The 12,163-nt window shown below is 40.4% G+C and overlaps 1 long non-coding RNA gene across 1 annotated transcript in view; it reads right to left on the bottom strand.

Annotated features, from left to right (window-relative positions):
- LOC132025108 (uncharacterized) overlaps positions 1-5,789 on the bottom strand; it is a 321,473-nt gene extending 315,684 nt beyond the window's left edge. The window contains exon 1 of the long non-coding RNA XR_009406419.1: positions 5,715-5,789. This is a non-coding gene — a long non-coding RNA (uncharacterized LOC132025108). The remainder of the gene's footprint in view (positions 1-5,714) is intronic.
- Positions 5,790-12,163: the final 6,374 nt, after the last annotated feature.

Raw genomic sequence — 12,163 nt, 5'->3', positions numbered from 1 at the left:
CCAGTAACACACAATGAGGAAAAACTCACCAGCCAGCAAAACTCACCGGGTCACAGAATCAAAAATGAAGGGATTTCCTGATGACTCACAGACCTGTACCCCTGGGGCAAATAATACATTACATGTTAAAAAAAAAAAAAAAGAAGAAGGGATTTTGTTCCCTTCAGACTCACATCCCTAACAAGAGGCCCTAGGCTTAGTCTGCTGAGGCTGCCGTAACAAAATACCATAACTGGGTGACTTAACCAGAAAATTATTTTCTTACAATTCTGGAGGATGAAGTCCAAGATCAGGGTGCCTGCAGGGTCAGGTTCTGACAAGGGTTCTCTTCCTGGCTTATAGATGGCAAAATGCTGTGCTCTCCCTTCTTGCTGGGTCTAATAATGCCAACAACCCTATCAGATTAGGGCCCCACTTTATTACCTGATTTAAACTTAATTACCTCTTTAAAAACCCTATCTCCAAACATAGTCATATTTGAGGTGAAGGCTCCAACATGAGCTTAGGCGGGCGAGGGAGAACACAATTCAGGCCATAGCATGCTCAATAAATATTTAAGGAAGTAACTGACAAGCAATTCAAGGTATGAGCAAAGGCATAAAAGCATGGAATAATGCAACAGCAAATAATCCTGTTTAACTGGCAAATAGGCTACTTAAGGGAAATAGTGAAAGGTATGATTGGAAGGCTAGGTTGAGACCAGATGAAGCACCTTGAGTATCATGAAAAGCACTTTTACTTTACCCCATAGATAACAAAGTTTTGAGCAGATAAGCCAAGAGTAATGCTCCATTTTAGAAAAAGTATCATGGCAAAAGTTTAGAGAATGACTTTGCAAGGTGGAGATCAAAGGAAAGAAGATTGATTAAACATCATTGCAGTGGTCCAGTAAGGAATTAGTTACAGTGATTGGTCTTTACAAAACGTTGCATCTAAGATGGGTATGGCAGATTCTTCTCTCCTTGGCAGATGAGGGAAAAGAGCCTCTGCCTCCAAAAGGCTCAGTCTCCACATTAAGAGACTAAATCATGATCATGTGGATCAGATTATAGAACAAGGATGCCTAGCTCCCAGTCCAATCTCTTCATATAAATATCTCCCAACTCAAGAGTAAAATAGGTAATTTACATATGGTTTCCATGTCTCCTGGAAGGCAATCTTTGCTCTTTTCCAATAAACCCGGAAGTCTGTAAAAGAACAAATCGACTTGGTTTTCTAGGAAAAAGGGAAGATGGAGCTCCATTCTACATTGTCAGCAACCAGACAGGAAGTGTCCCACAATGGTTAAGAGTGTGGTTTCCAGCAGGCAGCTGGGTCCAAATCCTGGCTAAGCCTTGTGCTAGTATGATTCCATAAGTCTCAGTCTTCTTGTCTGTAAGATGAACATACAATGAGATAATCCATGAAAAGTGATGGCTGCACAGCAAATATCCAGTAAATACAAGCCATAGTAATTAAATGTGTTCTTCTATCTGATAGTCTCAACTATATATAAAATAGGAAAATATATTTTAATTGTTTAAGCAGCACAAATTTGTTGAGCAGAGTTCCTGATGATCTCTAGAATCAATGTGTCTCATAACTGGAAAAGTCACATGTCACCAGGGAGAGGGAAGGAGGCTTACTTTAAACAATGAAAAAGGAAAATGTTACTCGGAGCATTTTGGCCTAATTTCAAATACAGAGTTAAAGAAGGAAAGAAAATTCTGTCTCTCCAAAAAACAAAAAAGAAGCAAACAAAAAAACTGATCATATACTTTATCTACTAGAAGGTTAAGCTTATAGATTCAGTTTTTCAGTGGTATACATTTATGCTAATTCATGAAGGTACATTCTGTTGATTACAAATGAAATGATTTTGCTTGGCAGTCAAGTGCAGGAAGACAAATATCAAATCTCAGTAGCTACACTTCCAGCTGTTTCGCAAACAGAGATAAAAGATAATCCCTGACTAAATAGCATCACTTTCAAGATAAAAATCAAGTTTCAAGTGCACTGTATCGAATAGGGGAAGCCAGGTTTACTCTAAAAGTTTCCAATAATTGGGGTTGAATAATATTTATCAGAAGAACTTGTGTACTGTGTTGAAATTGACAGGAGTGGTGCTTTTTGGCACAGTGGGATGCTAATATCTGTAATTAAGGAAAAGCTTAAAGAGCATCTGCAAAGTGAGTGCTTAGTTTGACAAAACTCTCTACAAGTAAATTTACTGCACTTCATTATTTGTTTCCAACCAAAGGCACATTAAAAAAAAAAAAAAAAAAAACGCAAAGGTCATGTGGCATCACGTCACTTCATAAAGCCCCACCACCATTTTTAGAGTTAGTGATATCATTACCATCACCTTCCCATTTCCTCCCCCCCAACAACCTCACTTCCAAGGTCAGTTCTACTCCCACCTCACCATCTCCCCCACCCACAACCTTCACTACTACTTCAACCACTGCAAACACCAACAGCGCTACCACCAATGAGAACGGTTCGACCACTAATGTTGCCAACTCCACCACCACCACCATCATCCCTGTATCCATCTCCATCCATGTTTCCCTCACCATCATTACCAACCCTCACACATTGACCAGCACACCATGTCCACGGTGCCTTCCAAATCCCCATACTTCTGCCATCACCATCACCGTCACCACCATAGTTCTTTGCCAACCTCTAGTTGTACAATAAGCTACAGACTCTTGTGATCTCCCCTTCCTTCAAGCCAAATTGTCTAACTGAGACAAGTGGGAGCATTACAATCTAGTCATTAAGCACTTAACCAATTTATATTCCTATGGTGATCCCAAACTCCTGCAGAATTTAGGTAGAGAATAATGTGCAAATAAGCAGGACACTTTTATTTATCTAGCCACTTCACTACTGTCTTTTGATATTGTGGATTTTTTTTTAATGTGGCTAGCATTTTTTTAAATTCACTCATCCCTCACCGTCACTCTACAATACATCCCTGAGAGTGAGGTTCAGCAAGAGTACATGGTCCAAGTCAAGCACAAAACTAGTTTACACATTTGGTAATATTTTTAATAACAGCAGAAAGTTTAATTCCGCAGTCCAAAGAGTCACATTGAAATCACGATGTCAAAAATCTCTGGGATGAATAGGCTTACATTGCAATGCCGTCTTTGAAAAACCTTTATTCACATGTAGACAATTGACAACGTATCACAACTGATACCAATAATCTATTTTCCCGCAAAATACACTATCCAAATATTTTTTCTGATGACAAAGAACACAAAATCACATATAAAATATTTTTACGTCATTTAGAATTCCCAAACTCCAGCTTGTCCATGTGGAAAGGTTTGATTTGACTAATATTTCTCAGGTCAGTCACCACACTCATGGGTTATAGTCAAATATACTCTAACTTAAAGAATCAATAACAACTCAATGTGTTGCATTATAAAAAGGTATTATCTGGTTTAGGAAAATGGGGGGAAAGTTTTGGGTCACTCTAAAGAACAATGAGACTGCTATTGTTCATTAAATTTCCCTATTTCCAGTCTACTCCCTACCTCTTTTTGTTTTGTGTCTTCAGCAAGTTGAAACCTGCTGTTTGCAGGAGCTGGGCTTTCTAGCCAACTAGGTTCTAACTGGGTACAGCCAATAGGAGACAGTGGAAAGGGAAGCTGAGCTCTCTCTTCCTACTGCTTGACACCTTCAGACTCTGCTTTTGTCTCCTTCCACTATCACAGCTAAAGCCAGGCAGCTCTAGTAGTTACTTGACTAACCACAATACTATTTCCTTCCCTTGTCCTTTGGGTGCTTTGATTGGCAATTAATTACCCATTGTTGCTAGCCTTGGGTGCCTCAACTTTGCTAAAGCTGAAAGTAAGCACTGCATTAGGGCTCCTTCATTTGTCATCTAGGCTGAATTCTATCTCCTGATAGCAAGCTGATTAAAACAGCAATGAAGAGGGGGGCCTGGGTGGCTCAGTGGCTTAAGCCTCTGCCTTCAGCTCATGTCATGATTTCAGGGTCCTAGATGGAGCCCCCGCATCGGGCTCTCTGCTTAGCAGGGAGCCTGCTTCCTCCACCTCCCTCTCTGTCTGCCTCTCTTCCTACTTGTGATCTCTGTCTGTCCAATAAATAAATAAAGTCTTTAAAAAAAAAAAAAAAACAATGAAGAGAAAGAGATATGATCCTTACGCTGCTCTTAAAATCACCTTGAGGAGAGGTCATCACCAAAATCTAGTATATGGATAAAACAGCTCAGGAGTCTGCTTAAAATTAGCATTAAGGAAAATGGTCAGGCAAGATATTTTTTCCCAGGTAGGTCTTTCTCTCCACTTTCAGCTCCACCCCCTGGCTCTGAACTTACGGAAGACAGATAATCGGAAACATTACATTCTAATGTACTCATCTCAAGCTATGAGGAAAAGAGGCCAAAATTCTGGGTAGGATTCTTTCTAGGCAGAGAATAGTATATAATTAGAATATCCTTAAGATATTCCCAAACCTCAGAGCATCTTAGTGGCTTAAGCATCCGACTCTTGATTTCAGCTCAGGTCATGATCTCAGGATCATGGAATCGAGCCCCCCACTGAGCCCTGCGTTCAGTGGGGAATCTGCTTGAGACTCTCTCCCTCTCCCCCTGCAAACTCCCTCCCTACCATTCATGCACACACTCTCTCTCTCTAAAATAAATAAATCTTTAAAAAAAAAAAAAAAGAATAAATAAAAGATGTTTCCAAACCTCTTGAGAACCTAAGTATGACATAGAATATACAGAGGAGGGAGTCTCCATAATATTAATACTCTCTTACATTTTTACAGTACTACAGTTCCCAAATGCTTTTACATTCTTCATATTATCTGACTTGAATATTGCATAATTAGGGAATCAAACTCGTAACAGTCTGGAGAAGGTAAACATAGAGGATCGAGAGAACACTGAAAACTAGCTATCCTGTAAAGAGTAAATAACATTTGGAGAGTAGGTATTCAGGTACACAGGGCAATCTCACCTAATGCAATTGTCCCGATTCTTGTAAAAAAAAAAAAAAAAAATTGACCATAAAGCAATTTTCTTTTAATCAAAACCTATTTTTTCATTGACTTCCATTACAAAACCAAAGATTTGTTCCGCACAGGAAGCACTTTAGCCCTAAGTCCAAATAAAAATCACACTTCACAATGCAACAAACTCCTCTCAAGTCAATTAAGTAAAGTAAAAGCTATAGTTTCCTGACAGAACAATAATCACATTCAAAATAATTCAAAAAATACGAATAAAGGCTCTGAAGCAACCTTCTCTTAAGGACAGATCCAGAGAGGCAAAAATCATCCACAGAGGCTTTCAGAGAAAGCAGCCTGTGATGTTGTGACGTAGAGTAAGAAATATTGGGTCTTCCTCCCATTCCCAGCATAGTTACTAAAGCCTTTAGCTGTCTCTGTTGGAGGAGGTCAGCCGGAGGCCGGGACCGGGCGTCGACCCCCACCGGTGAGCCCCAGGCTATGGAGGCCTTGCCCCGCGCGTCGCCCGCACTGTTCCCGCAGCGGGGCCACTTTCAAGGACACAGCCCGGAGAGAGCACTGCCTTGTTGAGCTCAGTACCTGTGGCCCAAACCAGCTGGGTCCTCTCTGGAAACCTGGAAGCCTCTGGCAAGCAGGTGTGAGAACATCCTCGCCCCGCGCAGCCCCAGACGCCCCGTGAACTCCCTGGCTTTTGAGAACCTCTACCTCCCTCCACCTACCTGGAGCGGTTGCCTTTTCCTCGGTCTCCCCTTGCCCAACCCTCCCGCTCCCCACCCCAAGCCAGTGCCTCCCAGTACCGGGCCAGGGTGCAAACCAGCAATTTCCTAAAGGGTAAGGGGAACACAGGTGAGAGGGAGCGGTGTTTGTTATTCATAACAAGCCTCTTTCAACCACAACTAAGTTTCTGTTAAGTTGACTTTGGGGAAACCCCTCCCCGGGGCGAGGTGGGGGGCGCTAGTTACCAGGGAACCAGCCTGGTGATTGGAGAGTTCGACCTTTCAGCCCCGCCCCCATGCCTCTTCCTCCCTCCTTGTAGGGCGGAGTTTGAAGGACCCTGGGGAGGTGCCGCTCAAAACTTGCTACACGGTATAAACGACAGGAGGAAATAATAATAATTTAAGATTTAAAAAAAAAAAAACAGAAACAAAACTTTTTACACTGCCCTCTGGCATTTCATTCCTGGGGACTTCCTCCTTTGGCTTCAATACTTACTTCTCCCGGAGTTTTCTTTTAAACTGGAAATATCCTTCAAAAGGAAACGTGTTATACCTTTGAAGCCATGTTCTCCAAATGGTAATCTTTGGGCCATCTACAGAATCTGAATCACCACGGATGCTTATAAAAAATGTACATTCTCACCCCCACCCTAGACCTTCCGAATCCGTATCCCAGAGACTGGTCTGGGAGTCTGAATCTTAACAAGCTCCGAGGGGCATGTTAACATTTGAAAACCACTACTTGGTGTGAATAAGGTTATCAAACCCTTTGCCTCAGCACTGTTCCAGAAAGGGGGGAGGGAGGATATTACCCTATCCTGTGCATATTTTGTACTCTGGGCGCACAAGTGTTCCTTATTCTCTGAGATGCTAGAGCCCTAGGAGGATACAATCACAATATCCTCCAGCTGTAGAGGCTTGCGCTTAGTAAAGCGTGTTTTTATGGACTCTCTTTTTTAATCTTCACAGCGGTCCCGTAAGGATTACTTTTATACCAATTTCTTATATAAAAAAATGGATTTTCAGAGAAATTAAGTCTCTTTCTCAAGGTTACACAGAGCTGAGATTCAACGGTAGATTTTCTAATGCTAATTCTCGTGTTTTGAGTCTGACTTGTAGCCCTTGAAAAGTTAAATAGCCCTTAAAAGAAAGAAAGAAAAAAAAAGAGGGTAAATGGGACTTAGATTGAAATCTCAAATAATCAAAAGATGAGAGCCCAGAATGGGATTAAAAAATTCTTATGTTGGACATTTACAATTCAAAGTAAATTGCCCTGACTCTCCATAGCTCGGTCGGACTGTAATACCACAAAAACACTTGACTCTAATCAAAGGCCAACAGAACACTGGTTGTTCTCAGTCATTTGATTTTTCACTAAGCTCTAAGGATCCTTTCTCAGTTTAAAGTGGAATTTTATATGTTCTGCGATGGACAGAGCACAGTGAAACAGGCTATATTTTAGCTCAGAAAAATATAATCTTTTTAATCTAATTTTTATTAAGCAAAATCTTAAGCATGCACAAGGCAGAGAGAATAGTGTAATGATCCCACATGTACCCATCACCCAGCTTCAACAATTATCAAGATTCTGCCATTCTTGGGGGAAAAGTAGTCTAAAAAAAAAAAAAAGTCTCAAAATCCTACAACAATGTATAAATTTAGAATTCTGCACCACAACACTCAAAATATTTTCAAATAAAGAAGCAAATATGTATATTAACAAATAAATTTATACATCCACACATATTTTTAGGGAGAATGAATTGCTTCCCTTGTGGGGATGCATACAAAATGCCTGCTTACAGCTCAAAAATGTGTGCGTTTTCACAATCTGTTTGATGGCAGGCACTAATGGTCAGAAAAAATAAAATTTAGTCCTTACAGTCTGTCCTGTCTTTAAGCAAAATGTATGCCATTTACTTGGGAGCTATATAACAGATGTGGATTTAAAAGGAAGAGACCAGTTATAAAGCACTAGGGGGAAGCTGTGCAGATGTCCCTGTTTTTAATGTGTTACTATGCAGGGCCAATTTATCTCACTGCAAGTGATCTAGGACTTCATGAAACAGCTCCAGCTTACAGATCACCAATACCGTTAAGGCCTTACATTGTAAGAAGAAGAAAAAAAAGCATTCTTAAACCTGGTCATTAAGGCACACAGGGTAGTGTCCTGGACACATTAAAGCAGATAAATAAGATTAAAAGAAGGTAGTGTTTGGGGGAACCACCATGCAAGGCATATGGGGACAGGTCTTAGCCCTTTGTGGGAAGGCAATTTCTTAAGATCTCCTCGTAGAAAAGAGCATTAGATAGTTCATCACACCAGAAGCTTGAAATGGCACCATTATTATGAGGGTGAAAAATTATTCTTGTTGCTTTCCTAGAGCTGTAGCTTTCTATAGATCAGTAGCTATCACAGATTAAGCGATTGTTTATTGCCAAGCACTGTACTAGATCCTTTAAAGGATGCAAAGATTATCTCACTTAATTTAAGTGAGGTAAGTGTTGCTAATAGATTTCAGAGCTGAGGAAGCTAAAATTCGAGTATAAGTAACTTGAGATAGAAAGTGGCTGATTCAAGACCTGCCCTTGGTTCTTTCTGATTCCAAAGTCTCTTCTGGAGTTTTCACAAATGACGGCAATTGAATTAATCCTTTCTAGGACAATCTAGCAATATGTATCCCCTTGCTTGCTTGATTCGGCTACTCCTTTTCTAGAAATTTAACCTGTGGGAATAATTGAACAACATTCCGAAGCAGTACACACAAAGAGATCTATTGCAATGTTGGTTATGACACTAAAAATTGACAACCACCGAAGTGTCCACTGAGACTGAAAAAAAATAATTTTGATAAATCCACATACTGAGATGGTATATACCTATTTAGAAGGTTCCAAGGTAGGGTGCTCAGGTGGCTCAGTAGGTTAAGTGTCCAGCTCTTGAATTTGGCTCAGGTCACGATCTCAGGGTCATGAGCTCAGGTTGTGGAGCCCTGGGTGGGGGCTCAAACTCAGCAGGGAGCCCGAGGTTCTCTCTTCCCTTCTGCCACTCTCCCCACTCCGGCACGCATGTATGCTCTCTCTCCCTAAAAATAAATAAACCTTTTAATAAATAAAGTTCAAGGTAAGGTATATATTGATATAAAACCTCTTTGAGATCCAATAATCAAATTATAGAAGACAATTTTAATAGAAGTATGCATGTGTATGTGTATGCATATGTATGTGTGTTGGGGGAGAAAGACACAGAGCAGACTTACCAGTGGTTTCATTCTCTTCAAATTATTTAAATTTTTAAACAACTATAGAGATAAGCATCAGATAAAAAAAAGTTAAGATTTTTCTGTGTGAGACACTAAGTCCCTGCTCTTCCTCCTAAAAAGTCAAACTCCTGGTACAATCCCGCCCAGCTTTTGACAGTGACATCAAGGGATATTCGTGAGAGATGAAGGGTTTGTCTTTATTCAGATTTGCAAATCTAATTTGCAAAGTCTTCCCTGACCACTGGAGGCAGAAATAGATGCTTCCTCTCTGGGCTTCTGGGACATCCTGAGTACATTCCTCCTCATAAGATCGTTATCTCCCTACTAGAAACATTTAGGTTACACATCTGTCTCCCTCACTCGATTCTGAAATCCTCTGATGAGTGAGAGAAGGAGAGAAGGAAGGAGAGAGGAGGAGGAGAAAGGAGGGAAGGAGAGAAGGAAGGGAGGAACCAACAGTTCACGGATGATGTTTCATTTCAGAAAGCTGATGATGTGTTCCTGTAAGGGCCTACTCAGCCAGAGCGACCCCAACTCAGTTAAACAGCCATTTTGTTGTTTGTGCAGTAAACTTAAATGAACCCTCCCCCTCCCCCCCAGAGAAACTTACTTAGAAGCAAGTCCGGGAAACCAGTAAAATATGGTCGGCCAGTTCCTAATAACAGAGCCCAGAATACAAGGACCGGTCAGGCCAGGTGGAGACATCCAATCAGTAAAAAGCACATACTATGTCCCTAACCACCAAAGAATGTAACCCCCACCTTTTGGGCACCAAACTTGGGCGCCAATTCTGACCAGAGTGATAGGCTAGTTCAAACAGCTACTATAGGGTAAATTGTAATTCAGTTGGCCACCTGCGTGTGGCCCAAGGTGACTATGCAACTTTTTGTGTGTGTTACAATCTCTTTGGCCACCTGTGTGTGGCCAGGCTTACCCACATGGCCTTTGCTCTATAAAAGTTAGTCTGTGAGGCTGGGAGGGGTCGCTCTCTTTAGAGGCGGCCCTGACCGGTCAGTCAATTCTTGAGCCTGTTGGGAGTCATTGCTCTTTTCGGAGGCGGCCCTGGACAGTCAGTCTGACTTCTGATGCTTGGCATGAAATAAAGCTTTGCATAAGTTTCACTTCATCTCAGTCTTGTTCCTTTGATAACGGACCCCAACAGTTCCAAGTCCCCATCAGATAACCAAAGTATCTATGAATCAGTTAATCAAAGCCCAAGCGAAAGGTGCTGCTGTAGAGAGTCTTGGGCCATGAATCTGGGGATAGGCAATGGATGTAAAACCTGGATTTTCTACCTAGAGGGTTTGTGAGAAAGTCTCTTCATCTGAATTTTAGGTTCAGCTTTTGTAAAACTGACAGGATAATACTGACACTTAAGGACAAAATTAGATAAAGTAGCAAAATGCCTGGCACATAGAAGACATTCAATAAATATTTGCTGTCGCCATTATTACCCAGTGAAGTTAGTGTACTATGAGGGGCTTACAGGAACATGAAAGTACAAAATTAAGGATTGTTTTTAAGCTGCTGCTGCTTCATTTCAGATGCAGCAGCAGTCATTGCCTGCAACAGTAATGTCCCCATATCCTCCAGGAGTGTCAGATGGATCTCCTGGGTAATCTGCCTTGAAAGGCATCTACTAGACCATTTCGACATTTGGGCAAGAAAGAATGTCTCCCAGAAACCGAAAGTTGAAGTCTTTGGTGACCTCTAGGATTCATGTAATCAAAAAAACTTTCTGATTTACAAAACAACCAAGCAAACAAAAGCGAAGATATTAGGGACGGACTCAGATACAGTATTAGTGGGGGTAGAACCTGGAAAAACCTTGAGATACTGAGGGACAGTATCTATCAACATGTAATGTGCTCATTACCCTGGGAGCTGGCAATTGTTCATCCAAGAGTTTATCCTATAAAAACACCCGCACAAATGTGCCATTCTAGATGAACAGTGTGAAACACTGTTTGCAGGAGTGAAAAATCAGCAACAACCCAAATCAATAGGGAAATGGCTAAATAAATTATGATACATCCCTCCAGTGGTATATACTGCAGCTGTTAGAAGGAAATTGATCTATGTATATTTCCATGATAAAAAATGTGCCAAATGTATGAATAAGTGAAAAAAGCAAATTGCAGGGCAATAGGAGCCCAATTTTGGGGGGGGGGGTGAGGGAGGAGGGGTCAAAAAGCCTTCGAATATACATAGAAAAAAACCTAAAAAATGTATTAAAAATTATTCTATTTTAAGGTGACATCAGGGGCTTTTACTTTCTACTGTATGCAGTACCTTATCATTTAGATATTATAAATAAGCATGCTATTAATTATATTGGTGATTAAAAAACAAAAACATTATTTTTTAAATTCCAGTTGTTAATGGGAAGGAAGATAAAATATGGGGAAAAGAATTACTTTGTTAAAAATCTTAAACTATTCTTTATGATGGTTCTCGTCCCCAAGGCCCTTTGACCTTTAGCCAGAAAACTGGCCATGCCCTATAACTCTGTTAGCTAACGTGATAGATCTGACTGATGGTAAATGGGACAGGAGACCATCTAGAATGGTCTTTTTCTTTTCTTTTTCTTTTCTTTTTTTTTTTCAAAATGAACAAAAGCCTAATATACAACCTGGCTGTGAAATATGTAATTGGAAAAAGTATTGCCCCTTGGTTAAAGAAGTGACCTCCAATGGGCTATAATTCCTCTAGATTGAACATTTTGTTACAATTGTCCACAGAAACTTAAAGAGGTTATTTCCTTGATCTGCAGGGCATTCATTTTCTACTATAAGCATCCCACAGTGTAATGTATATACCCTACATATAGAAGATTAATAGCATTTCTTTAGTGCTTTTCCCCTGAACTTCTCAATACAAGTGGTGCTCGTGAAAATGATTGGATCTGAATCACTTTTGAGCACCAGCATTCAAGCATTCCTAGCTGTTCTTTGCTCTTATTTCCACCACTGTTGCATATTCTTTCTTTAAAAAAAAAAATCACCCAACTCACTTAAAATTTTTTTAAAAATGCAAATAAAAAGTATTTTCCACCTACCATACTGACAAAGATTGAAGAAATGGGCAAAATTCAGTGCTGGTGAGTGTATATACTCGGGCACTATCTTGGGTATGTAAATCAATATACTTCTCCCAGGAGATAGATTGATAATGTGTATCAAAATGGCA

Source organism: Mustela nigripes, chromosome 9 (genome assembly GCF_022355385.1).
Source record: "Mustela nigripes isolate SB6536 chromosome 9, MUSNIG.SB6536, whole genome shotgun sequence".
NCBI lineage: Eukaryota > Metazoa > Chordata > Mammalia > Carnivora > Mustelidae > Mustela > Mustela nigripes.
Note: the sequence above shows the minus strand (reverse complement) of the source record. Positions and strands in the feature narration are given on the sequence as shown.